At 46.7% G+C, this 24,596-nt stretch overlaps 1 protein-coding gene across 6 annotated transcripts in view; it reads left to right on the top strand.

Annotated features, from left to right (window-relative positions):
- Positions 1-15,831: 15,831 nt before the first annotated feature.
- Positions 15,832-24,596, top strand: part of LOC123510412 (LIM domain only protein 3-like) — a 236,718-nt gene continuing 227,953 nt past the window's right edge. For all 6 annotated transcript variants that reach the window (XM_045265583.1, XM_045265582.1, XM_045265581.1 and 3 more), the window contains exon 1: positions 15,832-16,241. The gene's annotated coding sequence lies outside the window, so the exon portion shown is untranslated. The remainder of the gene's footprint in view (positions 16,242-24,596) is intronic.

Below are 24,596 nucleotides of genomic sequence, written 5' to 3'. Positions count from 1 at the left end.
AGGAGATGCAAATTTCCGATTCCATCTCCTCTGAACATCGACATTAGAACGGCTGGCGGATCGAGATGCCTTCAGGGTACACGACTTGTTTCCTTCTCTATGTTCTATGACTTTACCTTCACTCCTAAGCACTCAGACCCCTAGCGCATGAGTACAGCATTCTTATACACCCATGACACACCACAGCTGTCCGTAGTTGACCAAGAGTACACTACATTTTCCCTTCAAAACCCGACACCCTTAATTTAACACTCACCACAGCACTTACTCCCAACACATGACACTCCACACTAGACCTAAATACCTTTTCATTCACTCCATACTCACTCCTACAACCCACACTTGATTCTTTTTTAAGTCAATAATATCAAAACTCACACCTAAAAGTTAATTCAAATACCTCTTTATTAATTCCTGCATCTACTATTATAACCATAGACTGCATGAAAAACGTACTTACTTACCCACACACACACTCAAATACCCACACTCTTATTACAACACTTCCTTCGTCTTACCTGTGTCCTTTCACCTTCATATCCAGTCCTCCACGGTTCACGGCCCCTCCTAGTACCGAAGAGCCCCGTTACCTCCACCACCCTCCCAAGTACCAGCCCCAACCAACCCCCTCGGCAGTACCGGGACACTTAGCACTCTACACCCCGCACACGTAATATTGCCGGGCACAGTAAACGGCGATTTTCACACCTAGCGTTCAGTGTAACCAAGTGTAAAAAGTCCAAAATTGGCCTTAATTATGCCTTAATAGCTTGCCTGCATTAGACGGCCGATAAGGGACCGGAGGAGGTATAAAAACAACAATATTTATCACTCGCAGACTCCGCCTCCTGTGTCTGAGAAGGGGAGAGAGAGAGGGACAAGGAGGAGGACGAGGAGGAGACCTGGCTAATGCATGTTTGTCCAGTCTTGAGCTGGGAGCGGGCATTGTTTAGAGCGTTAATACCTACTATTAAGTTGGTTCACACTCGTGGAAGGGCTTCTGTTTGCCCAGGACAGTGAGTGTAAAAGGTCCTTTATCTTAGGTCAACACGGGACAACCCCACTGCAAACACTTACCAGGGAGCAGTGAAAGGTCTCTAATTGAGTGGGTGGGGTGGGCGGTAGGCGGGGAATGTGGGGCTGGCATGGGCGGTATCTGGCAGAGGGAGTGGTGGTGGTGGTGATATGTGTGTGTGTGTGTGTGTGTGTGTGTGTGTGTGTGTGTGTGTGTGTGTGTGTGTAAGGCAGTGTTGTTGTTGTTAATGGTTGTGTTGATTATGAAGACGCGATTCTCTGAAGGCTCCCTATTGACTCGTCGCCACGTACATGATTAGCGAGTCTATTTGAGTCTTCCTCCACTATGAGAACAGATCTATTTCTACATTAAATACTAAACTTCAGATTTTGTCTATATCATTCTTGTTGCATCCCTCCTACCGCTGAACTGCATCTATTGTATATCTCTTACATAACATCTACCTAATATATGTAAATTCTAAACCTATAATATCTTAACAAATACAAGACACTTTTTAAATAGTTTCTTGACTTTCTTTTCTGTAGTAACTCTTGATAAACAAATATTCTTTCAGTCACATGGAGGAAAAAAGAACAAAATAGTCTAGAAGAATTTTTGTATAATATAAAGACTTCTACTTTCAACATACAACAATTATTAACACACACACACACACACACACACACACACACACACACACACACACACACACACACACGCCGTCCTTCTACATGAATCAGCATCTTGTTTTGGTTTCAAGTGACAAGCATTCCTTCTCCAAATTTTCCTCCATAACAATCTCTCTTGAATCCTTCCTTTCTTCCTTACCTCCATCCCTCCCTCTCTCAGCTCCTCTCTCAGCTGAACTGTATAAATACCTTGCACGGAAATGAAGAGCGAGAGAGAGAGAGAGAGAGAGAGAGAGAGAGAGAGAGAGAGAGAGAGAGAGAGAGAGAGAGAGAGAGAGAGCAATATCTACCTTTCGTCATCATCACCGAGAGAAACATTAAAACAGTCGGAGTCTTTAGAGTCATCTCAGAGATTACATCGATAAGGAGACGAAGAAATGAATGACTGATGGTGCATATGAAACACCGCAGCCCAAAAAAATACTGATAAACGAAGAAAAAAAAAAGTGACAGGAGGAGGAGGAGGAGGAGGAGGAGGAGGCAGAGGAAGAGGAGGAAGAGGAGGAGGAGGAGGAGGAAAGAAGAAAATAAAGTCCATAAACTCTGTCAAATGAAAGTTAGGAGAGCACAAAATATGAAACAGACACGATCTTGCCATTAAGTGTCAGTTGCTTTATTATTGGGGATATGAGATCGCTCAGCCCTCTCTCTCTCTCTCTCTCTCTCTCTCTCTCTCTCTCTCTCTCTCTCTCTCTCTCTCTCTCTCTCTTGTGGGCTGATATACATTTTCGCTTCATTCAGAGTCTAAATCTCGCCAAGAATACACGAATCGTAGAAGCTGCAAGTCAGGGATTCTGTTGGACTTTCTTTCACGCCGCAGCTTATTTTTATTACCAACCTGGACGACTTTTATGTAAGTAAGACGATTATAAATGTGTCACCGTTGTTGGCGAGGTGTTTTGCAGGACGGGAAGCCTACGCGGGGGTGGGAGGGATAGTAACCAGGGAGAGAGAGGCATGTGTGAGGGAACCTGGGGAGAGAACCGATGCTGGGGATATGTGGGGAGTGTATTTATGGATGAGGGGAGTAAAAGGGAGTAAAATGGGAAGAGAGAGGACGAGACTAAATGTATCAGTACGAGAGTTGATAGCATTAAATATAATAAAAGGTTCCCTCTTACACAATAATAATAGATGCATGGTAGTAAATTCTGTAGGTTGACAATGTCCTGCAAATCACATTTTCTTTTCACCGGCACCGCTTGGCTATAGGGAAGGGTGTGGGAGAGAGAGAGAGAGAGAGAGAGAGAGAGAGAGAGAGAGAGAGAGAGAGGAAGGAAGAGGGGAGGAGGGGAAGCTCCAGCCTGCGATCCCCATCACCAGGCAGACGGAAATGGCCGTGTCACCAGCCAGACTCGCCTTCCGCGGCCTGGAAAACAGTCATTTCCTCCGCCGGGGAGATGAGTCTCGGGTCAGCCTCTTCAGCCTCCCCTCGCCGCCTCACTCACGCTCCGTCGGGTGTTTACTTACCATCGCTGAGGTTCCTGGCGCTGACGGAGACCACGGTGGCGCCGCTCCTCCCCTCTCGCCCTGAAATAGAAGAATACAGTTTTCGTTATTGGTTCTCGGGCCTCAGCACCGGTGGCGTGTCCCTCCAACCGGACGTGCAATGTTTCATCAACTTCCTGCGCCTGAAGTTGATTCTGCTTTGTTTGAAAATAATACTTATGAAAAATACATCTATCCTCAGCACAAGAGCATTTATCAAAATGTTTACATGCGAGCAGCTCTTCGATTAAAACGGCAGGTAAATAATGTACATATATACATAATTTGTTTGGCATTGGTAAGCTGTTTGTTGCTTTAATGGTGAGCTATTAACGCCGCTGAAAAGAAAAACAAAGTGTGTGTATATAAATAGAGATATAAATTCATGTAAATACAGATGGTGCCTTATGTGTCTCTCTCTCTCTCTCTCTCTCTCTCTCTCTCTCTCTCTCTCACACACACACACACACACAACACACACACACACACACACCATACACAAAACAAACACAAACGCCTCCTGACACCTTTTTCTGGGTAGGAGAGAGATAAATGAAGGTAATAAGTGCATGGAAACTACATTTTTCGGAAAGGAAATTTATGTTTCAGGTGTGCGTGAGACTGAGATGAAAGGCAGCGAAGCTTTTGTCTGGCAGAAGCTCAAAAGCAGAGGAAGAGGCGGAGTGTGGAGGGAGGTGGTTATGCAAAATGTGGCATAAAACTTTTGATGATGAATGCCTTTCCCGAAGCAATGGCTGTATCCCAGTGCGTAATACTTCACTTGTTAGAAACCAAATTTAAAATGGATAGGGTAGAAAATGAGATTACCTTTTTCACACGCAGCGTAAAAGAAAGTGAAAGGTGAAAGTGCATATTGAGTTGACGAAAGTGTGGTGAGAGAGAGAGAGAGAGAGAGAGAGAGAGAGAGAGAGAGAGAGAGAGAGAGAGAGAGAGAGAGAGAGAGAGAGAGAGAGAGAGAGAGAGAGAGAGAGAGAGAGAGAGAGAGAGAGAGAGAGAGAGAGAGAGAGAGAGAGAGAGAGAGAGAGAGAGAGAGAGAGAGAGAGAGAGAGAGAGAGAGAGAGAGAGAGAGAGAGAGAGAGAGAGAGAGAGAGAGAGAGAGAGAGAGAGAGAGAGAGAGAGAGAGAGAGAGAGAGAGAGAGAGAGAGAGAGAGAGAGAGAGAGAGAGAGAGAGAGAGAGAGAGAGAGAGAGAGAGAGAGAGAGAGAGAGAGAGAGAGAGAGAGAGAGAGAGAGAGAGAGAGAGAGCAAAAGTTTCATGTATTTTTTCCCCTCTCTCTCTCTCTTCTTAGCGTGGGAGGGGTGGGTGCGGTGTGGTGTGGGTATAGACAACCTCCGCCAGCCGTGACCATAAATAATAAGGGAGAGAATCCAAAGATTTAAAGACTCCTGAGTTATGTTTCACTTATGAACGTAAATCTGGTGAATGTAACCCTCTATGATTTACTCCACGGAGACTGCAGATTGCCACACCAACAGCCTCGTGCCACGTGATCGCCCCATACATTAGCATTACGTTATTCTTTCTATTTCCATCTGCCATTTCCTCGCATCAGGTGAAGTAAGACATGCATTGATAATCTCTTTACTCTCTCTCTCTCGTGTGTGTGTGTGTGTGTGTGTGTGTGTGTGTGTGTGTGTGTGTTTGTGTACGTGTGTAGGTTGGTGGGTGGCACGGTTGGGTGTGTTAAGTAGTTAGTGCGTGCAGCTTTTTTTCTCTCTTCCTTTTACCTTTCTTCTTTTTTACTTGTGTGTGTGTGTATGTGTGCGCGCGGGTGCCTGATGGACAAAAAGGCGAGGGGCGCAGCAAGACCACACCTGCCAACACGGTCATTAGCGGGGCATTTCTCCCTCAACAGCGGCACCACCTTTGAGATCCGTGTCCGCGGCGGGAGAGAGGAACTAACTGCCATTTTTGTCCTACTGAAGGAGTGTTAGTGTTGAGTTAAAAGCACCTGGAGGGGGAGAGAGAGAGAGAGAGAGAGAGAGAGAGAGAGAGAGAGAGAGAGAGAGAGTGCAGGAAGCGAGGGAGAGCAAGGGAGAGTGAGTGAGGGAGAGGTAAGAGGAACAAGGGGAGGTTTGAGCATAGGTATTAATTAGTTGTACAGAGGCATCAAAGAGCTTCCCTGTTTGGGTTCTCGACTCAGGAAGGTTTTATCAACACGGAATAGAGACTCTTATCTCCCAGGCTAATATTAATCAACACCTGTTATCGCTTCGGGCTAAAAATACCTGCACTTACTTGTTCCAACTCGCACACAGGAAGGGAAATACTAAGAGGTTATTCATTTGGGAGATCTTACTAGTCCCTTCTTTTCTCCTGGATCCCAAAACAAGACTCCCAAGAGAGGCAGAGAGGGAGGCCACCGCGCCCCTCGTACACGCCCCGTCCCCTCCTCCCGCAGCACGTCTTGAAGTATTCATTGAGTCACCCAATTAGAGGCAGAGAGAGTCGCGGCCCAACAGACACAGCCACCACCTCGTAATGCGACCTTCCCCCCACCTGCCTCCTTCTCCCGGTGCGTCCCTCTTCTCTCTCTCTCTCTCTCTCTCTCTCTCTCTCTCTCTCTCTCTCTCTCTCTCTCTCTCTCTCTCTCTCTCTCTCTCTCTCTCTCTCTCTCTCTCTCTCTCTCTCTCTCTCTCTCTTCTCTCCTACCGCTCACTCTCTCTCTCTCTCTCTCTCTCTCTCTCTCTCTCTCTCTCTCTCTCTCTCTCTCTCTCTCTCTCTCTCTCTCTCTCTCTCTCTCTCTCTCTCTCTCTCTCTCTCTCTCTCTCTCTCACACACACACACACACACACACACACACACACACACACACACACACACACACAACGTACACATATATTCGCGTATTAGGGACAGCTTTCTATTGTATTATGTTTATTTCCTCCATTATGAGCCCGTATTTTTCAGGGGAACACACACGAAAAAGCCTCACAGACCTAACCTCACCCCCGCTTAATTAAATTTGTTCCAACACACACATATATACTTACCTTCAGCCTCTATAAAGCACGCAAAAACTACGGCGCAGAATAGCGGCAAAATTTAGTGCCATAAGATATTAGTAACGAGAGCGAGAGCGAGAGAGAGGGAAAGAGAGAGAGAGAGGGTAAGAGAGGAGGTTTTAATGAGGTATCGTTTGTCTACTCTGTTTGTGTTGGGCGTTCATCTTGGGGTCCAAAATGAATAAACAAGTAAACACCATCTCGTCTGCGCGCCCTTAACTAAAACAACGTAATCGCGGCCACTTTAATTATCCGCCTTCATCAACAGCTATTCCCGAACGCTCCCCTCCGCCCCATCAACGCCCACGTAATAGGAAGAAGACTAAGTAGGAAAAATAGGACATAAAGCAGAACACTATTTTTCTTTCCCCTTTTTTCTGGCGCCACAAGCAAGGGTCAAATTTCACTGTAAGACATGCGAGCACTTGAATTTCTTAAAAGATTGAATAGTGAAGTGAAGAAAGAAATTAACTCACAGAGGAAAAAAAAAATATATCCCTGGTTCTCGTTTTATCCGTGTCTCTTACTTTTGTTAGTGTCTGATTTTCTCTCTCTCTCTCTCTCTCTCTCTCTCTCTCTCTCTCTCTCTCTCTCTCTCTCTCTTTCCTGCTCGTGATATTTTTTTCCTCTCAGTGCTTCTGCTCATTAGTCGGTGGTAATTGAGGCTAGAGGTGACACGTGCAGCTAAGCCGTCAAATAATCTTAATCGACCCTTACCCATGAATGTGATGTATGAGTGGCCAGTGTAGGCGTTGTGAGGAGGTGGTGAGACAGGTTGAGGTTGGCAGGTGTAAAGTGTAAGGCTGCAATGAATACTGGGAAGTGATGGAAAGTTGATTGAGAGAAAAGGAATGATAGGTAACAAGAGTGATAGATTTAGTGATAGGAATGTTAAGGGTAAGAAATAAACTGATAAGTAAAATGAGAAGTCTTTTAATAGCTAGCCATTCTATTGAGGAAATGATACTGTTAGGAGTCTATTGCTGATGATGACTAAGAAGATACATCACATATCACTCATTCATTTTAAAAAAGACTACAAACTATATTAGTCACCAAGATAAAACTACACAACCAAGCTATCACGAAAAATAATGGAGACTGCAGAATAAGTGTTAACAAATTGTAGTTATTTAAAAGGAAGACAAGAAACACTGATAATATGTCCCCATTACCCTCTCACCTTGAAAAGACAGACGTATCAATTACTCTAACCTCACTTATTTATGTGGAAATAAGTCAGTTACGCAATATAAACAAAAAGAGCAACAAGATGGATCAAAAGGTGGATATCATGTAGCAGATGGATTGGCTAGAGATGGATGGCTGTAAGTGGCATATTCTTGGGAGTGCAGTGACCGACGGCGCGCGGAAGACAATCAAAGATGACGCAGTGAACAATAACCTAATCACGGAGAGGAACGTCAAAAAACACACTTCCAGGAATTGGACAAAACGCCAGCAGCAATCTGAACAAAGCAAGAGTGACGCGGCGTGTTCTCCGTGACGACGCGACGCACTAACTCGCCTTAAGCCTTTGTCAATAGATTCACAAGGAGTGTTTTAACAAAGGTGATACAATGGGAATAAAAGAAATGTTACAAAGATCATCGGTATCATTCATTCTGCTCATGCATTTCATTCAACGCGCCCCCCCTTTCCCCCACAACACACACACACACACACACACACACACACACACACACACACACACACACACACACACACACACACAATATCTGCATAACAATTTCCTTTTTCTAACGTGATCTCGAAATGCATGCCAATTTTCTCTTACCCTCTCTCTCTCTCTCTCTCTCTCTCTCTCTCTCTCTCTCTCTCTAGATCGACTTCTCTACTCAGCTTATCCTTCCTTCCTTCTCGATTCCTGCTTTGGATTTGAAGGCAAGATAAACGCCGCTATCTGTCTCACCCTTTTGTGGCCAGGGGAGCTTTCCACCCGCCGCCCTTCACACCACACATCCATACTGGTTATTTAAAGACACGTAAGGAGGAGAAAAGAGTACGGAAGGGGGTGACGAGGAGGAGGAGGAGGAGGAGGAGGAGGAGGAGGAGGAGGAGGAGGAGGAGGAGGAGGAGGAGGAGGAAGAGGAGGCGTGGGGATGGCAGTGGATGAGGAGAGAGTGGCAAAAAATGTAGTCTGTGCACGTCTTAATTAAGTTCCTCCAACCGTGTTTGTTTAAAAGTGAACCACCAGTCATGTCCGACCTCCGCCACTGCCTCGACAGTAGTGGCCTGTTGTTACCACCACTACCTCCACCACCACCACGACCACCACCACGACCACCACCTTCTCCTCCTCCTCTTCTTCTTATTCTTAGTCTATCACCATCCACCACTTCCAAGCTGCACCATAATTTTCACCTTCATTCGCTGTCACCATCACGCCCTCATTCCTTATTTACTTAGGTTGAGGTGGTTCTCCGCAACCCTGGCGGCTTAGTGCCATTAAAATAGCGACTTGTGAGATGTTGGACATAAAAACACACTCGCGTCGCCGTGCTCAGTCAAGCAGCAATCCAGAACGCCACTATTAGTTTGCCACAAGGGTTACGCTTCCCATTAAGAATATTAAAGTGAAAACCCAGTCGCTTCCCCTTCCACTCTACAGGAGGAGGTGCACAAAATCATAATCAGCGGGAATAATGCACGACGACCGAGCATAATGGAAAAATGCACTCCACCTCGATAGCAGAATGGCAAAGATAATGGCTGGTGTTGACAAGATAGGGGCGACGCTGCGTCAGAGGAGGCAGCGAGTAACAAACACTTGCTACAAACCTTTACGAGGATATTTGTGTGTAAGAGAAGACTCCCGGCATGCGCCAGATAACACATTACAGTGAGAGACGGAGGACAAGAGCAAATTGTTTCATTTTGACTGGATCAGCCCAATTGTTTTCTGATCTTGTCGCGCCGCGCTTCCCAAAACTCTTCGTCCGTGTTCTTAGTTCTTCGTCCCGGCAGCGGCTTGGAAGGGCACGGAGGTGACGGTTTGCGAATCCTTGGCCCTGAAAGCTGCTCGGATAGGTTATAAGGTGAAGCATGTATTTTTCTCCATTTGGCGTCGTTGAAGAAAATTACTGCCTGTTTTCTCTTACTGGGTATCGAATTCTCCCTCATAAAACCTAAAAAAAACTTCGACTTGCCAGCAATCTGAGGATGTGAACCTTATGGACTCCGTGTCGCTGCTGTGCGTTGCTAGGGATGTCTACATGTGTACCTAAGTGATCTTGAATGTAGGTGTATTTGTGTGTGTGTGTGTGTGTGTGTGTGTGTGTGTGTGTGTGTGTGTGTGTGTGTGTGTGTGTGTGTGTGTGTGTGTGTGTGTGTGTGTGTGTGTGTGTGTGTGTGTGTGTATCTCTGACATGTAAAATTAATGTGAAGGCGATCTAAGTAAAAGATTTTCCTTTAATGTAGGTGTTTTGTCCCTATGAGTCTTGAATGAGGATCAGGAGTAATACATATCAAAAGAAAAAGAATATAAAGAGCAGTTTATATAAAGAGAGGAACGTGGATTGATGGATGTATGAAGTGGATAGAGAGATACAACAAGTTTTTCTTTTATTTTTGCAAGAACAAGATGGATGAATGAGTGGTTAAGTGGATGAAGAAGAATTTAACATCAATTTTTTTCTAGTGAGCAGAATGAAAAGTATATGGAGTGTCTTCTTTCTGTGAGTGTGTGTGTGTGTGTGTGTGTGTGTGTGTGTGTGTGTGTGTGTGTGTGTGTGTGTGTGTGTGTGTGTGTGTGTGTGTGTGTGTGTGTGTGTGTGTGTGTATCTGAGTGGCGAGTCACTGTAGGTTATTGTGTACTGGTGCAAGTATTTCACTTACTCATCGAAGCAGAGTGAAAGCTTTCCTAACACACACACACACACACACACACACACACACACACACACACAGATAGATTTTTACATTCTCTCTCTCTCTCTCTCTCTCTCTCTCTCTCTCTCTCTCTCTCTCTCTCTCTCTCTCTCTCTCTCTCTCTCTCTCTCTCTCTCTCTCTCTCTCTCCCCTCCTGCTTCCTCACCCACCACCACCACCACCACCACCAATACCCCCACCCGCGCACTCCTCGCCTCACACACATTCACGTTCAGATGCACTTTAGATAATTGGTATAAAACAAAGAGCTTCTTCGCATTCATATGTCATATCTTAAGCCGGGTAATGCGTGAATTCATTCTAGTCCACAGAGTTCAAAGAAGAAAGCTGCAGAAGTCCGGATAGGTGGGGAAGGGGGGAGGGGAGTGGGTTGTCTGCTACACATTTATATTTTAGGTAATTACACCATTTCGAGCCTCGCTGCCTCTAGTGTTTCCGAGTGTTCGTCTGGAGAAAGGAGGGGAAAAAAATACGTTCCTTATGCCAAGTTTCTTCCGCAGCACCAGCTTGACCCTCAGTGCTTCTCCTGACAGCTCTGACTCCTCTTCTGGAACACTAATTTTCCGCCCGTACGGATCTCACTTCACTTCCTTCACTTCCACACGAAAGCATCACACATCCCTGGTTTTTCTGTCCAATACCTCGTCTTTCTCTCAGGTACTGGGGCTACACACGGTACGTCTTAATTTACCACCAATGTACCAGCTATAGAATCGCAGTTTAGAGATTAGAGTTCATGAATGTGAGATTGTAATGTGTTCTATCTTTCACCATGGATTGTATTTGGCCCCTTCAGTACCATGACATATTTTCACATTTATTCTGCTTACCATTTGGCGCTTTTATGTAGCTTTGGAAATTCATGTGTGGGATTGAAGTAGTGAAGACTGGCCATTAATCTTCTCACCTCCATAGACCCCTCCTAATGTCAATAAAATCGTCTTATCGTACCCAAAAGTAAGAATAAAAATGCGTCCTAGTACTGAAGGGGTTAAATGCTGGAGTCATCATTCGGTCAATAACATCACTGTCTTAATTCAACGCCGGTACTGTATCTTAATTCATGGTAAAGATAACATCATATCTTCCACAGCGTAGAATTTGTAACATCATGGCTTTCATTCCCTTACCTGTACAGCATCTTTTTCTTTATACATCCTCCTTCGCTCACCAATATATCTTAATCCTAATCTTCAAAATATCTCATCTCCACAGTCTATCGCGTACCCATGATAACTTATGTACCATCTTATATCAAAGCTCCTATTAAAACACACAAAACGTAATGCCTTCTTAACAGTGTCCTCATTCATCACTGTGCACACTTCAAAATACGAGGATATTGCATTACTCCCCTCATATCACCAAGGTCTTCTGTCTAATACCAAGGCTGAACTATACCCCACCATTGTCTTCATCCCTGTCGGTAAGTATCATTCTCCTCCTTCACTACATCTGCTTTCATTTCTACACAGGCACTCTAAGTCATGGAAATGCCATTGGAGTTAACACTACAACGGTTTTCCTTCACGCAAAAAGAGAAAGAGGTGTGGAAGTTTCGGGCGGGGCAGCTGGTGCACGAAGAAGCTGAAAACACGTATTTTACCTCATGCTTTGAGAAACACCTCTACGAATCCTACCTAGAAGCTCTCCCCTCTCTCCCTTCCTTAGTTTCTTCTGTCCCTCCCTTCCTTCGCTCCGTCCCTCCCTTTCCTACCTGTAAGCCGAGGGAGATTTACCTCACTCTTATTTCCTGGGCGGCGTCGAGGCTATAACGTCGAGAGTGTTGCCTCTAATTAATGTTTATCGAAGCCGTGAGAAGAGAGCAATATCTTGTAGGTGTGGTGAGGGCTGGACGTATGAGGCGGTATTATTGGCCAGTTTTCTCACATGTTTCACTGTTATTGCAAGCGAGCGTCATTTAAAATTTAATTAATTGGGCAAGCTTTAATAAGGGTGGGAGATACGTGATTCCGAGCAGCAAGAAAGGAAGTAATTGCTTAGGGCGTAGATTCATAAGTTGTCTGAGAAGATGGGAAGTGAGCGGAAAGTGGACGGGTGGAGGCGGGAGGAAGCAGGAGAGATGGAGGGGATGGTGAGGACTGACCAAATAATACGTCTGATCCAATTCCACGGCCTTGCCTGTACTTGTAACGAGGTTTTTGTTTGGTGCGCAACAAGAATGCCTTCATAAAAGTTTCTCAGAAAATTCGTGATCAATTTACTCCGAAACTCATTGTTCCTCTCGGAAAAAAAGCCGGGGAGAATTACAACCTAACAGGACCCAAAGAGGCTTTTAATTAAATGGACCAAAAATAAAACGAAAGAAAACAAGGGGAAAATCGTGGAGCGGCTGGGAGGAGGTGTCCGGACGGGCGGGCGGTAACATCATCGTACCTCTGCAGCGCGGCCTCTCATTACGTGTGTATACACAAGTTTAGAACAAAGGTAATCATCCATGGCTCCAGCTGCCTGCCACGGAATTTTACTTTTATTTATTTTCCTGTCCGAGTTCTTTTCAGAGGGCATCGCGCTTAGAGGCGAAGGGAGAAGGGGAGAAGGGAGCGGCGGCGGAGAGAAGGAGAGTAATGATTCCCTCTGGTGTGTCCCTGTCGCGTCCCTGTGGTGGTTCCGCCGCTCCAACTTGTCTTGCGGTGCGGGATGAGGGTTGGCACTGCGGCGAGGAACCTGAATAACATCATACAAGTTGGATAATTACTGCACGTTCCCTGTTCGTTCGCGGCCATCGTGAACAATTTGGAAATTTGAGCTCCAAACTCCGCTGTTTCCATGATGCTGAGGATTCTTATTCCTCGGTGGTGGTGGTGGTGGTGGTGGTGGTGACCTGTAGTGTAAGGATGGTGATTCTTGTGGTTGCGGGGGTTTTGATGAACGTGATAGGAGAGATGATATTTTGTGGTGATGATAATAGCGAACAATAATGTGGTGATGGTGGCGGTGATGATTGTGGTGTTTGTGGTGACTATAATGGTGAAGAACGTGTCGTGGTCGTGGGGATGATCAGAGAAACATTTTGATACTAAATGTGAGTGACTTTGTCATCGGCAATATCTGATTACTTTAGATATATCATTGTTAGATTACCGCTTGATTTAACATGACATTTAGCTGCATCAGTTTAATCATTACTTTCTATCAACGCAACAAAAACGAGACACAACAGCACTAGTGTCTCTTAGGACAATAAAAACAAAACCACATTCTTCAACACATTCTTGTTTAGACATAATATCGCAGCTGAACAAGGCGAATCTTCCCACACCACCACAGAGCCATGAAATAGTAATAATCACACCGCCATCACCACCATTCTCACTTCAACCCTCCAAAAATGCTTCCTTAATTGCACATCCTCCGCGCTCCACCACAGCCATCACCACTTAAAGAAATAATAACAGAAAAACACGCCACCACTACTGCTCTCCCCGTCGCCCTCCCACCCATCAAACATCAACACAACCACAGCGACACTAACAATGTGATCAGCTCGCATTGTTTTCGCACTGAGCTTTCTGCGTCCTTTTTTTCCTCCTGTAGAGTCAAGTCGCTTCCCAGGCTATCCTAAGTCATTACGCCGCGACTCTTTCAACTCCCACAGACACCAGTTTACAGGCTGCCAAAAGTACTAAGGGCGGCGTCCTCTGCACGGCCACACCTGCTGTTACTCAGGTGAGGGGCCCATTAGCGTCAGGTGTTGTGTTATTAGTGCCATTTTACACCCCAGCTGATGCAATACAGCAGGAAACACCTTTTGCCTCAAACACTCTGCTTCCCACGCTGCTGAGGACGAGGATAATTGCAATAACGTAATTACCGTGTCTTCTTTTTCTACTTTTTTTCTACCTGCAGTACAAAGCTGTGTCCTGCAGTATGTGAGAAAACTAATGCTCTATTTTTCTTCCGTCAGACATCGACTTTCCTGCGTCTGGGAGCTGTCCTTGGCCTCTTGAGCCCCTTCAGGTATAGGTCAAAGCGAGGCAAACCGAGCCGTGTCCTTCCTGTAATATCCGTATATATCATAGCGATCTCTTGGATGGCTCTGCTAATTACCACCATTGGCCGCTGATTGCAGTGCTCTCAGTGAGGTACCTTGCAATAGGGCGCCAGATATGTTACTGCGTGGCCGAGGGGCGAACACTGAGACGAGGAGAGAAGTACCGGGCGAAAACGAGAGGAAGGAGAGTTAAGGAGACTGAAAATTGTGCAAGGAACGGAAGATAATTATCTCTTCTTTCCGGTTTCCCCTCAAGATGTTGCCAGGTAAAGGAGGAGAATTAGAGGCTGCCAGTCGCGAGGAAAAAAATAACTCGAGTATCGGGTTTTGAAAACTTGTTAAAACAATGATGCTCGTACGGGCGGATAATGTTACTTCACAGAATGATCGACGACGCCAGATAAGAAATAAAACTTAATGGAATAGTCTTAAATAAAATCATGGAGAGGGTGAATAAGATGCGATACACACACACACACACACACACACACACACACACACACACACAAGCCAGAGGACCAGGGTTCGATTCCCCGGCCGGGTGGAGATATTTGGGTGTGTCTCCTTTCACGTGTAGCCCCTGTTCACCTAGCAGTGAGTAGGAACGGAATGTAAATCGAGGAGTTGTGACCTTGTTGTCCCGGTGTGTGGTGTGTACCTGGTCTCAGGTCTATCCGAAGATAGGAAATAATGAGCTCTGAGCTCGTTCCGTAGGGTAACGTCTGGCTGTCTCGTCAGAGACTGCAGCAGATCAAACAGTGAAACAAACTGAATACATTCCTACTTCGGGCAGTACCGGCAGAGTGGAGTCATGGACGAGCGATGCAGGACCACTAATGAAGCAGGTGCGGCGGCCACAGGTGAGAGGGAAGGAGGAGCGGCGGCCACGGTGTTCTCCGTATCAACAGTTACACACGTGTTTATTCCGCCCACCGCCGCACACGGAGCCCGCTACCCTCTCACCGCCCCGAGCTGTGCGAATTCTGAAGGAAAGAAGCAAACAAACCTTCTCCTCTATTATTTACTCCACACCGAATCACAGAAGTCAGATGCACATACACTCATACGTACACACACGCACACAGCCGCCCCGCCTAAATAAGCGTGGACTTGCATGACTTGCGTAGGCGTGTGCACCTCAGAAGGTATCACTTGCCGGCGGACGCGAGGCGAGGTGAGCGTCGTTTCCCAGAGTGGAGCGTCCGTGGTGCGCCTGCTGATCAATACCCACTTGACGGTCACTCCTGCACGCTGGTCGGACCTCCCATCTGCACCTTGCTCCAGCCAGCCATCAATGTGCGCAAACAAACATACAATTGCCTTAATTGCCATGATCATTTATTCTGACACGCGCCACTCACCGCGCGAGCTCTGCGCGTGCTGATCTGCGCGGCCACTCATCGAGCATCCACACGTGCTCTCCCACTCAATGAGCTTAAGGCCCCGGACCGAGCGTAACCCTCTTATATTCGGAGGTTGATTATATTACGAAATTGTGCCTCATTCGTGTGTTTTTTCACATACACAAATAGTGGGCACACATCTCCATCTGTTTCTGCACCAACATCCCAAGTCTAGGCGATTGATTTTCCGGAGAGGGTCCCCCCATGAAACTGCTAAAGTAAATTCCTGGAGCTGGCATCCCTGGCACTGAGACTGATTGCCTGTGAGTACAGCTGTCTGAAGAATGGCCAGTCCATTTGCAGACACCGGGGAGGGAGCACGTACGCCTCTCTGCTCCGGCTTTGGCAACTTTGCTCTTGTAGCTGGTGGACTCAGTGTCTCGCGGTGACTCTTAGTGTTCCCGTGGCAGCGGTAGGCTCGTGGTGGTGTGGTGACGAAGGCTCCTGTGTGCGGCGACGCGTGAAGACATTGTGGTGCTGGAAAGTTTATTGTTATTTTGCTTTTTTTTACATTTATCTTCGCATCCTGAATTTGAGACTTGGTATTCGGAAGACCGGAAGTGAACAAGTGTGTGTGAGATCTGCCTTGTTGGGACCCACGGGGCAAGGATGAGGTCTTCCCGACTCATCTTTAAGGATTACTAGCGAACTGCACCACGATAGCTCACAAACGTTCAGAACTACTGTGAAGGTAAGCTTTTCCCCCATTTCTTGTACTCGCTGTGCTCTCACGGTGTAGGCGATGTGGCGGTGATAGTGCCAAGCGACGGTGTAACAGGTTGTGACGGTGACAAGGTAAGCTATCGCCGCTGTTTGTCACCCGGGTGTTACGAGCGATGTTATGGAAGTGTCACGCGGGTGTACGGGGAGTGTGGCACTCGGGTGAGGTGATCCAAGTGCAGGACGAAGTGGGAACATGTTCAAACGTCGGTGATTTCTGTGATTTTGTTCAGATTGTGTGATGTTTTGGTGGAAGCTGGAGTGTCATTTCCGGGGACTTTCTCGCCGTTGCTCAAGAAAAAATATCGTGTCTTCCTCACTCCCTTTCTCGATGTAACTTGTGCAAAACAGAATGTGGAGATGATTTCACGTGTGGCAGTGCATGTTAGTACGCTGCCAATGAACCCAGCGAACGTGCAGTGAGTTACTGAGTTCGGAACATTGTCGTGCTTGTGATTACAGTCAGTTATAGAGGAGAATGTTAAGTATACCGTCGGTGTACATGAAAGACACGCATGTCTGTCTACCATCCTCAGACCAAGACGCGTATGACAGAGTAACTGCCACCATAGCTGATGTAAACGTAAACACAGATTGAAAAATAACTCACACCCGCGCGTGACATTAATACTTGCTGCAGGATGGAAGGGAATCGAGTCCTGGGCACGCGAGTCTCTAAATCACGTCCCAACACCACGACTCAGACACCCGCCCAACAGAAACACGAACAGAATCATCTTCACTCATGTCCTGACGCGGGAGCAGACGGAAGAAGTGGTGCCTCGCTCGCTCTCTCCCATCCAGCTACCCAATCTTCCTCACTGCCCTGTTTCTTTTTTTTTTTTTTTTTTTCTTCTGTTTTTGAGTGAACGATATTTTTGTGACCGAGAACAAATCCAAAGGGGGAGGAAATTAGATGCCGCATCAAGTCCGCTGCCACGTTACAGCAGGAGGCTAAAATTTTCACACTATTTCAGCTCTCTTCTCTATGTTTGGGGTCAGCGGCGCGGTTGGTTCAGGGAGGAGGTTGGCAGCGCGCGCCAGCTGATTGGAATTAGGTGTGTGTTGGGTGTTGATTAGGAAGGGTGTGCGGCCCGACGTATCCAGCCTGGGATTCGGGAGGGGTGAGAGGGGTGAGGGAGTGAAGAGGGAAGGGAGAGGGGGCCGCCACGAAGCCCCTGGTCGTCAGAGGCAGCGATCACAACTCTCTCCCCCTGAGAAGTAATGGAAACTCATCCATTGTGTTTCGTTTCCAATTTCACTTGAAGGGAAGGTTCATTTTTGAGCTCCAATGCAGCCTTGCCGAAGACTGTATCAAATTCATTTTTCATTCCCGCCTTTAAATTGGTAGTCAGAAAGTTACTTGATGGCGAGATAATGCCGTTATTGTTTTTATTGTCATTACGCCTTTGATGACGCGTTCAGGCAGCCCATTCCCCGAAATTTAATTAACGGGCTGAACCAAGGCACATGAGCCCGGCCATCAGTCTCTCAGCAGCTGCTGTTTACTAACCCTCCTTATTTATATGTATATTAGATGACCGTTTCAAATTGATACCGACAAAAACCTAAATAACCTTTACAGCAGACAGATGCAGAGTGCCAGTAAATAATGTTTATGATGATTATGCTCTGGTCTGCTCGAAAGCGAGGCAGCGGTGCGGCTCTCTCTCTCTCTCTCTCTCTCTCTCTCTCTCTCTCTCTCTGGCACCGTCGGCACTACGCTCGGTGCAGGGCCCCGCTTCTCGCTGTGCGCCTGAACCAAGCGAGCACGTGAGAAAAATGCTGCGGTGTCGTGTTTTTGTCGCCTTGTAATTAAAATAAAATGTTTTCAGACTATACTTCAATTCATACTTTTCATTCCTCACCCTCTCTATCTCTCTCTCACACTCTCCCTCTCTCGCTCCCTCTCTCCCTCTCCATCATCATATCAGGCGTTTTATTGCTCTGCTAATGACTTGCATGATGAGTTGGTTTCTGGAGCCTCCTGCTTCCCGTCACATTCTGGTAATCCCGGCATATATATTTATACTTTTTATTCATGAATTGCTCTGCCTAGATTGGTTTGGCCTCTAAAAACTTGATTATCCAATATTGGAAAACGTGAAGCTGTTCCCGGCCTGTTGCTGTGTGTTTTTGCCTGGGCAGAGGCGGCGCTGGGCAGAGAAGGGGGCGAGCTGGGGGGTTGCTGGGGTAAGGAGGGAAGCTGACCACTGCCCCCCTTTGTAGACATGGGGTGTGGGGGTGTAGTGCGCGCGTCAGTGTCCTCTACAGGTGTACAGATGCGCCTGCGCGGGAGTGAGGTGCATCGCGCAGGTGTGAATTCGTGCCTCGCCTCTGGTCTCGTGGCGGGTCGTGGCGATGCAATGATGGTTCTCAACGCGGGCATTGCTTTGCTGGGCATCTGCAGAGCGCGGGCGTCTCCTGGGTGGCGAGACGCGGTCATCAGCCAGACTCAAGTGGATTGCTCAAGCACCTCCAGGAAACAGATCGTATATGTTAGGTATATATACGTGTGTGTGTGTGTGTGTGTGTGTGTGTGTGTGTGTGTGTGTGTGTGTGTTTATTTGTTAGTGTGTTTCTCCCACTGTATTTTGTACGATCATCAACATCAACCCCAAAAGCACCACAATCACGCCATCACCGCCACCACAACAGCTACTCCCACCATCACACTTACACACTCAAGTAAAATCAACTTCACCGCAGAAAGCAAAACTAATCTTTCCTTCCTTCATTCCCTCCCTCCCTCCCTGCCTCCCTCCCTCGCCACAACCGTCAGCACTCTTTCCTCCTCTCCCACTTCTCCCTCCCCTCCTCCCCTTCATTCAGTTCCTCCCTCACTCTGATCCTTATCCAAAACGCCAGCATTTATTAATTCATGCAATATCGCGGCGCCTTTTACGCGATAAGGGAAAGAGACTCTAATGCCCTTCTGATTACGTACAGTGTGCATTGTTCCCCTCGGCGGCGCCCAAGGGAAGCTCTAGAGTATCAGAGGCGCCCTCAGCATCAACACCTACGTCTCCTGCACTGTCAGCGTCATCAGGATTACGTCAGCACCGCCGCCAGCATCTCAGCAAACATAAAAAAGCACATCTCATGATTTTTAGTGCGGTGTTGAAAGGTGTGTGTGTGTGTCTGTGTCTGTGTCTGTGTGTGTGTGTGTGTGTGTGTGTGTGTGTGTGTGAATGTGGTTTTACCATGAAAGTTTTCCACTGTTCGATAAAACACTACAATGAAACAAAGGCCTAATGACACACTAACATTCAGAAGAGAAACTGAGATCATTATGCATCCTCATGTCCCTTTCCTTTCACTTTCCCGAACACGCGCTCACAAGAATTAAACAGAATAACAATTACTTATACCCAGACAATGTACAACTGCTTAAGTCACCACACGTTGTAACATCACCAGCACTAAGCCACGCCACCCTTCACCGAGCACTCATCACCAGCAGCAGCAGTAGCACCCCGTTAGTACCAGGCTTCCTTCAGAACAGCACTGGGATGATCAGGAGAGACAGCATCAGTTACCTAAGCCGTCATCTGAATACTAATAAGGAGCTCGTGCAATCTTAGCTTTAGCAATCAGGACTGTTCCGCTAATGGGGTCTTAAAGGGCGGATACAAAGGAGAGAGTGAGGGAGGGAAGGAGAGGGAATGACTGCAGTGAGGGATGGTAGGCTGGGAGAGAGAGAGGAGGAGGAAGTATGGTAAGGGAGGTAGGAAGGAGGGTGTGATGAATGGGGTAGGTGACGGGAGGGAAGATAATGGAATGCTATGCAGAGAGGTTTGTCGTGAGGGAGGGAAAGTAAGGGAAGGAGAGGAGGGAAGGAGGGAGGACGGGAGGGTCTGAAATGGGCGGCTGGCGATACGTGTTAAGATAAAGGCGGATAATGATAGAAGATAATGGAGAGATGAGGAGATGAGGGAGGCTGAGTTAAGGCCGAGTTAGATCACGTTAAACATTAGAGTGAGGAACAACGCCAAAGAGAGCGACCAGAATGGCTCGCCTGCGGTTAATGAGACGGCAGACTAAAGGGTGTCAACAATAAACCCAACGGTGAATGAAAACACATGGCGGACGGCGAAAGAAAGAAACTCGCGGAAAAAAAAGCGAACAAAACAGAACCGCCTCAGAGACAGTGAGAGCATAACGCGCCATAACTCCTCTCATAATGGGACGAAGAGGCGAATAACGTTGGCGATGTGGAAATTATTAGCGCTGCGAGATCGGCGATTGGGGGACGAAAAATCCCTTACGTACACAATGTTTTTGCGGGAAATAAATCACGAGCGAGACAATGCTTGTAAATGACCCAAGTTTGTAGGGAATAAATTGCCTCAAGACGAAGGGTGTTAGAACTTGTTTAACGAATGCATTACCGTGTAAATGACCATTTGTTAGGGCCACAACTTAGCGTCTCACCGTATCCCTGACTTTCCCTTTTAACGAAAGCTTAGGACAGGCGCAGTGAGTCTGGTGGCGGCTTAATATGCCCGACAAAACTTAAGCCGCCATAGTATTCACCCCCAGCTGACTATTAACTTGTATTGATAAGTGGAGATCAACACAGGAAAAGCAGAGGAAATACCTGTCGAATTCTGAACAGTTAAGTAACACACACACACACACACACACACACACACACACACACACACACACACACACACACACACACATACCAACACCATCCACACAAACCATCCCATACACAGCAATACAAAAGGTCACCAACACCACAACAATCACCACAATTTAAACCAACACTACTACCACCACCACCACCGCCGCCACCACCATCACCACGACCATCGCTACTGACGCCAATTTACACACCATGTCCACCACGACCACAAAATTTACTACCATCACCTATTACAGCAACACCAACAAAAATACCACCAACCGCCATCACCGACGCCACCACAAATCTCACCACCACTTACACCGCCGCTACCAATGAAATGCAAGTCACAAACACTAGCAATCAGACACGTACATAGAAACCAAAGCATACACACACACACACACACACACACATGGTAAAATATGAGAAAACTAACACACATTTTCCTCAAAACAAAATAAGTTGAGCCATATAATTAATCCTAATTTCTCTAGCCTCAAATACCTTTCGAATTGCTACACGTACAAAACGAAAAACACGGAAAAAAAAGAACTCACGCTTATCACGTTTAATTAACTCTTACCTGGGGCGGTGATCAGGTAAAAAATGCCCAACAGGTAAATACAACGCCCTCAGGTGAGACAGGTTGAACAGGTGAGTCAAAGTGTCCACACCTTCAATAGCTTCCACCTGCCTCTCCACCCTAGGCACCTCCACCTCCCCTCCTCCTCTCCTTTCTTCTCTCCTCCATCCCTCTCCACTCACTCTCCAGGTCTCCGTATAAGGCATCCCCCTCCTCCTCCACCTCCTTCTCCTCCTCCTCCTCCTCCTCCTCCTCCTCCTCCTCCTCCTCCTTCTCTTTTCTCCTCCTCCCAGTAGTTTTATTGCTTTTCCTCTCCGTCCACCGCTGTCTTACAAACATTGTCCTCCCCTTTCTCTTCCATCCTTGTTCTCCTCTGTTTTATATTCTCTCTCTCTCCTCTTCTTTATTCTGTAATGTACCGAGAGAGAGAGAGAGAGAGAGAGAGAGAGAGAGAGAGAGAGAGAGAGAGAGAGAGTTAGGTATTTATGTTCTATCTATATTGAAGTTCCTCTGATTCTCCTCTGACAGATGCTTGATACTTCTGCTACTGCTATTCACGATGCTCTCTCTCTCTCTCTCTCTCTCTCTCTCTCTCTCTCTCTCTGACTTCTGCCAGCCTCTGAGGAAACATCTGCTGCACCTTATTGTACCTGGAGAAATTGACTTAATTAACCAGCCACATCGGGCCAAGATCAAAGCTTCCCTTCCCGCCACTGGTTGCTCGTGGCCACAGCGGCTTATCCTGTGCCGTGGCCCAGGTCATGCTGCCATTATTATTATTATTATTATTATTATTATTATTGTTATTATCATTGCTGTTATGGTTGTACTAGTAGTGTTAATAGTTGCAGTAGTATTGATTCTTGTGCATTATATTATCACTGTTATTATTGTGGTAGTAGAAGTATTGGTATTAGTAGTAAGAGTAGTAGTAGTAATCGTTGCTGTTATTAGCTATTACTATTCTTTTTCTCTTTATTCTTCATTACTATTACTATTATCTTCTCTGCATCATTTCCCCAAAGAGATACGTCTAATTTTCTTTTTCTTCTTCATTTTCTGCCTCCATTCGCAGTTTTTATTGCTCACGTACTGATTGTTCGTTTTGTTAATATATTCTCGTCATTTTCCATGCCTTTTTCTGCGCTGTTCACATAGACAACTCGTGTACCTCCTTTTTACTTTCCGTCACCTTTTCATGTTTATTTCCTGTTATTATTTTTGGATTTTCCTTATTAGAGGTATCATTATTTTCTTTCTTTTCAACCTTATCCACTCAGACACTGGTTTCTCTCTCTCTCTCTCTCTCTCTCTCTCTCTCTCTCTCTCTCTCGCTTTGTCACTCTTTCTCGCTTTCCCGTTGTCGTCGTCGTGTTTTCGTCGTGGTCTTCGCCTCGCCACAATCAGTATTACCATCAGCGCAACCACTGACGCGAACCACCCGCCACACACCATAAGCAGGGCGGCTAATGGCAGGGAAGCAGCATCACTGTAGTCAGGCTTACCGCGAACCTCATCGTTACGTCGTCACCACCATAATCTGTTGCACTAACAATTGAATCACCATCATTAGGACTACACGCTCTCCTCTCCTCTCCTCTCCCCGACTCTACGTGCTCCCCTCTTCCAGTCCCTTTTACATCCCTCTGTCTCACACACACACACACATACATACACACACGAACACACACGTCACAGTGACAGTTAGGTCCTGGAAATGCCTTCCTCTAGAATCCTCGTCTCTTGTATGAAGATGTTGATGCCACTAACAAGCCGGTGAGGGATGCTAACGACGCCAACACCCATCATCATCATCGTCGCGGATAAATTACCTACCCCACATCGCCCGCTCTGTGTATCCTGTCACCCCTCCTCCTCCTCCCTGCCTCTATCTCCTCCTCTTCCCTTCCTCAGAACTCCTCCTCCGTTACTAACAAGCGAGTCATCAGGTATAATGATGACCAGTGCAGGTAACACCCAACACAACAATGAAACGGTGACATCACCCTTAGCGTCGCGTCGTGTTCCTTATTCCCTTTTGTTCTTTACTCTCTCACGGCTTGGGACGAGACACTGCTTGCCCTCCGTGCCCCAGCGGTAGGTAGGCAGCTCCACACTCCTGGTCGTGGGCTGACTTGATACTTCAGGGACTCACAACCACGGACATTCTACCTTGTCCGTGCTGTCCTCATTGGTAAGGGCGCGGCCTCATGTCTTGGCTGTCGTCGCTACCCAGGTGCTGACGTCGTGGTGGGAATGATGATTGTGATGTGAGGAAGCTCGGGTCGTGGGTGTGTTACGGTGGGGAGGGAGTTGGTGGTCGTGGGTGATCGCAGCGTGGAGTGTTAGCGCCGGTGTCAAGGATCCGCAATGAGGTTGGCAGGGAAGGAATGTTGCCGGGTATAATGAAGGACAAGTTGCAAGAATAATCGTAGTAATTCTGACAAAACAATCGGTCCGCTGCCGACAAATTGATGCAAATTGCGGCTTCATTTCTCAGATCAGGCGAGTTTTCCTTATCAAAACCGACGGAGCAAATATCAATAATGGATACTGATTCACACGTAATCATCGAAACATAAGAGTGAGGAATGATCTGCCGGAAAGCACGCCACACTAGACTCGCCACACACCAGACTCGCCAAACACACCCGGCTCCAGCAAATCACCATAATCTTTGCTGACAAGAATATCCTGTCTACTATCTGGCTGTCTTTTAAAATCCTCCAGTGTTTTGGTGTGGCTCGCTGTGAATGTGCCATGAGGAGTGTTGGCCGGGGTGTGTACAAACAACATTTCTTTGTGTGGTTCGCCAGTGCTGAGGGTGGAGGCGAGGTGAAGCGGAGCGGTGATTTAAGGGGCGACTGTCATATCCTGGCTTTGATATACTTGCTGCTATTATTTAGGACAGAAAAAAGGGTCCCTCATGCTCTATCACAGGAACGAATTGTGCTTGCTTTTTATGATAATGAAGTCTCGTTTTGTTTTTTCCCCTTTTATATCTACACTACGTTCATGTCACCCACGTCGCTCTGCCTCATGTTTCTTTTACTACGCTGTTCTCGGAATCCATCGCTCGTCGGTCATCTCTGTTGCATAAAACATCC

This window comes from Portunus trituberculatus, chromosome 29, assembly GCF_017591435.1.
Source record: "Portunus trituberculatus isolate SZX2019 chromosome 29, ASM1759143v1, whole genome shotgun sequence".
In the NCBI taxonomy this organism is placed as follows: Eukaryota; Metazoa; Arthropoda; class Malacostraca; order Decapoda; family Portunidae; genus Portunus; species Portunus trituberculatus.
This window is presented reverse-complemented; position numbering and strand designations above follow the sequence as displayed.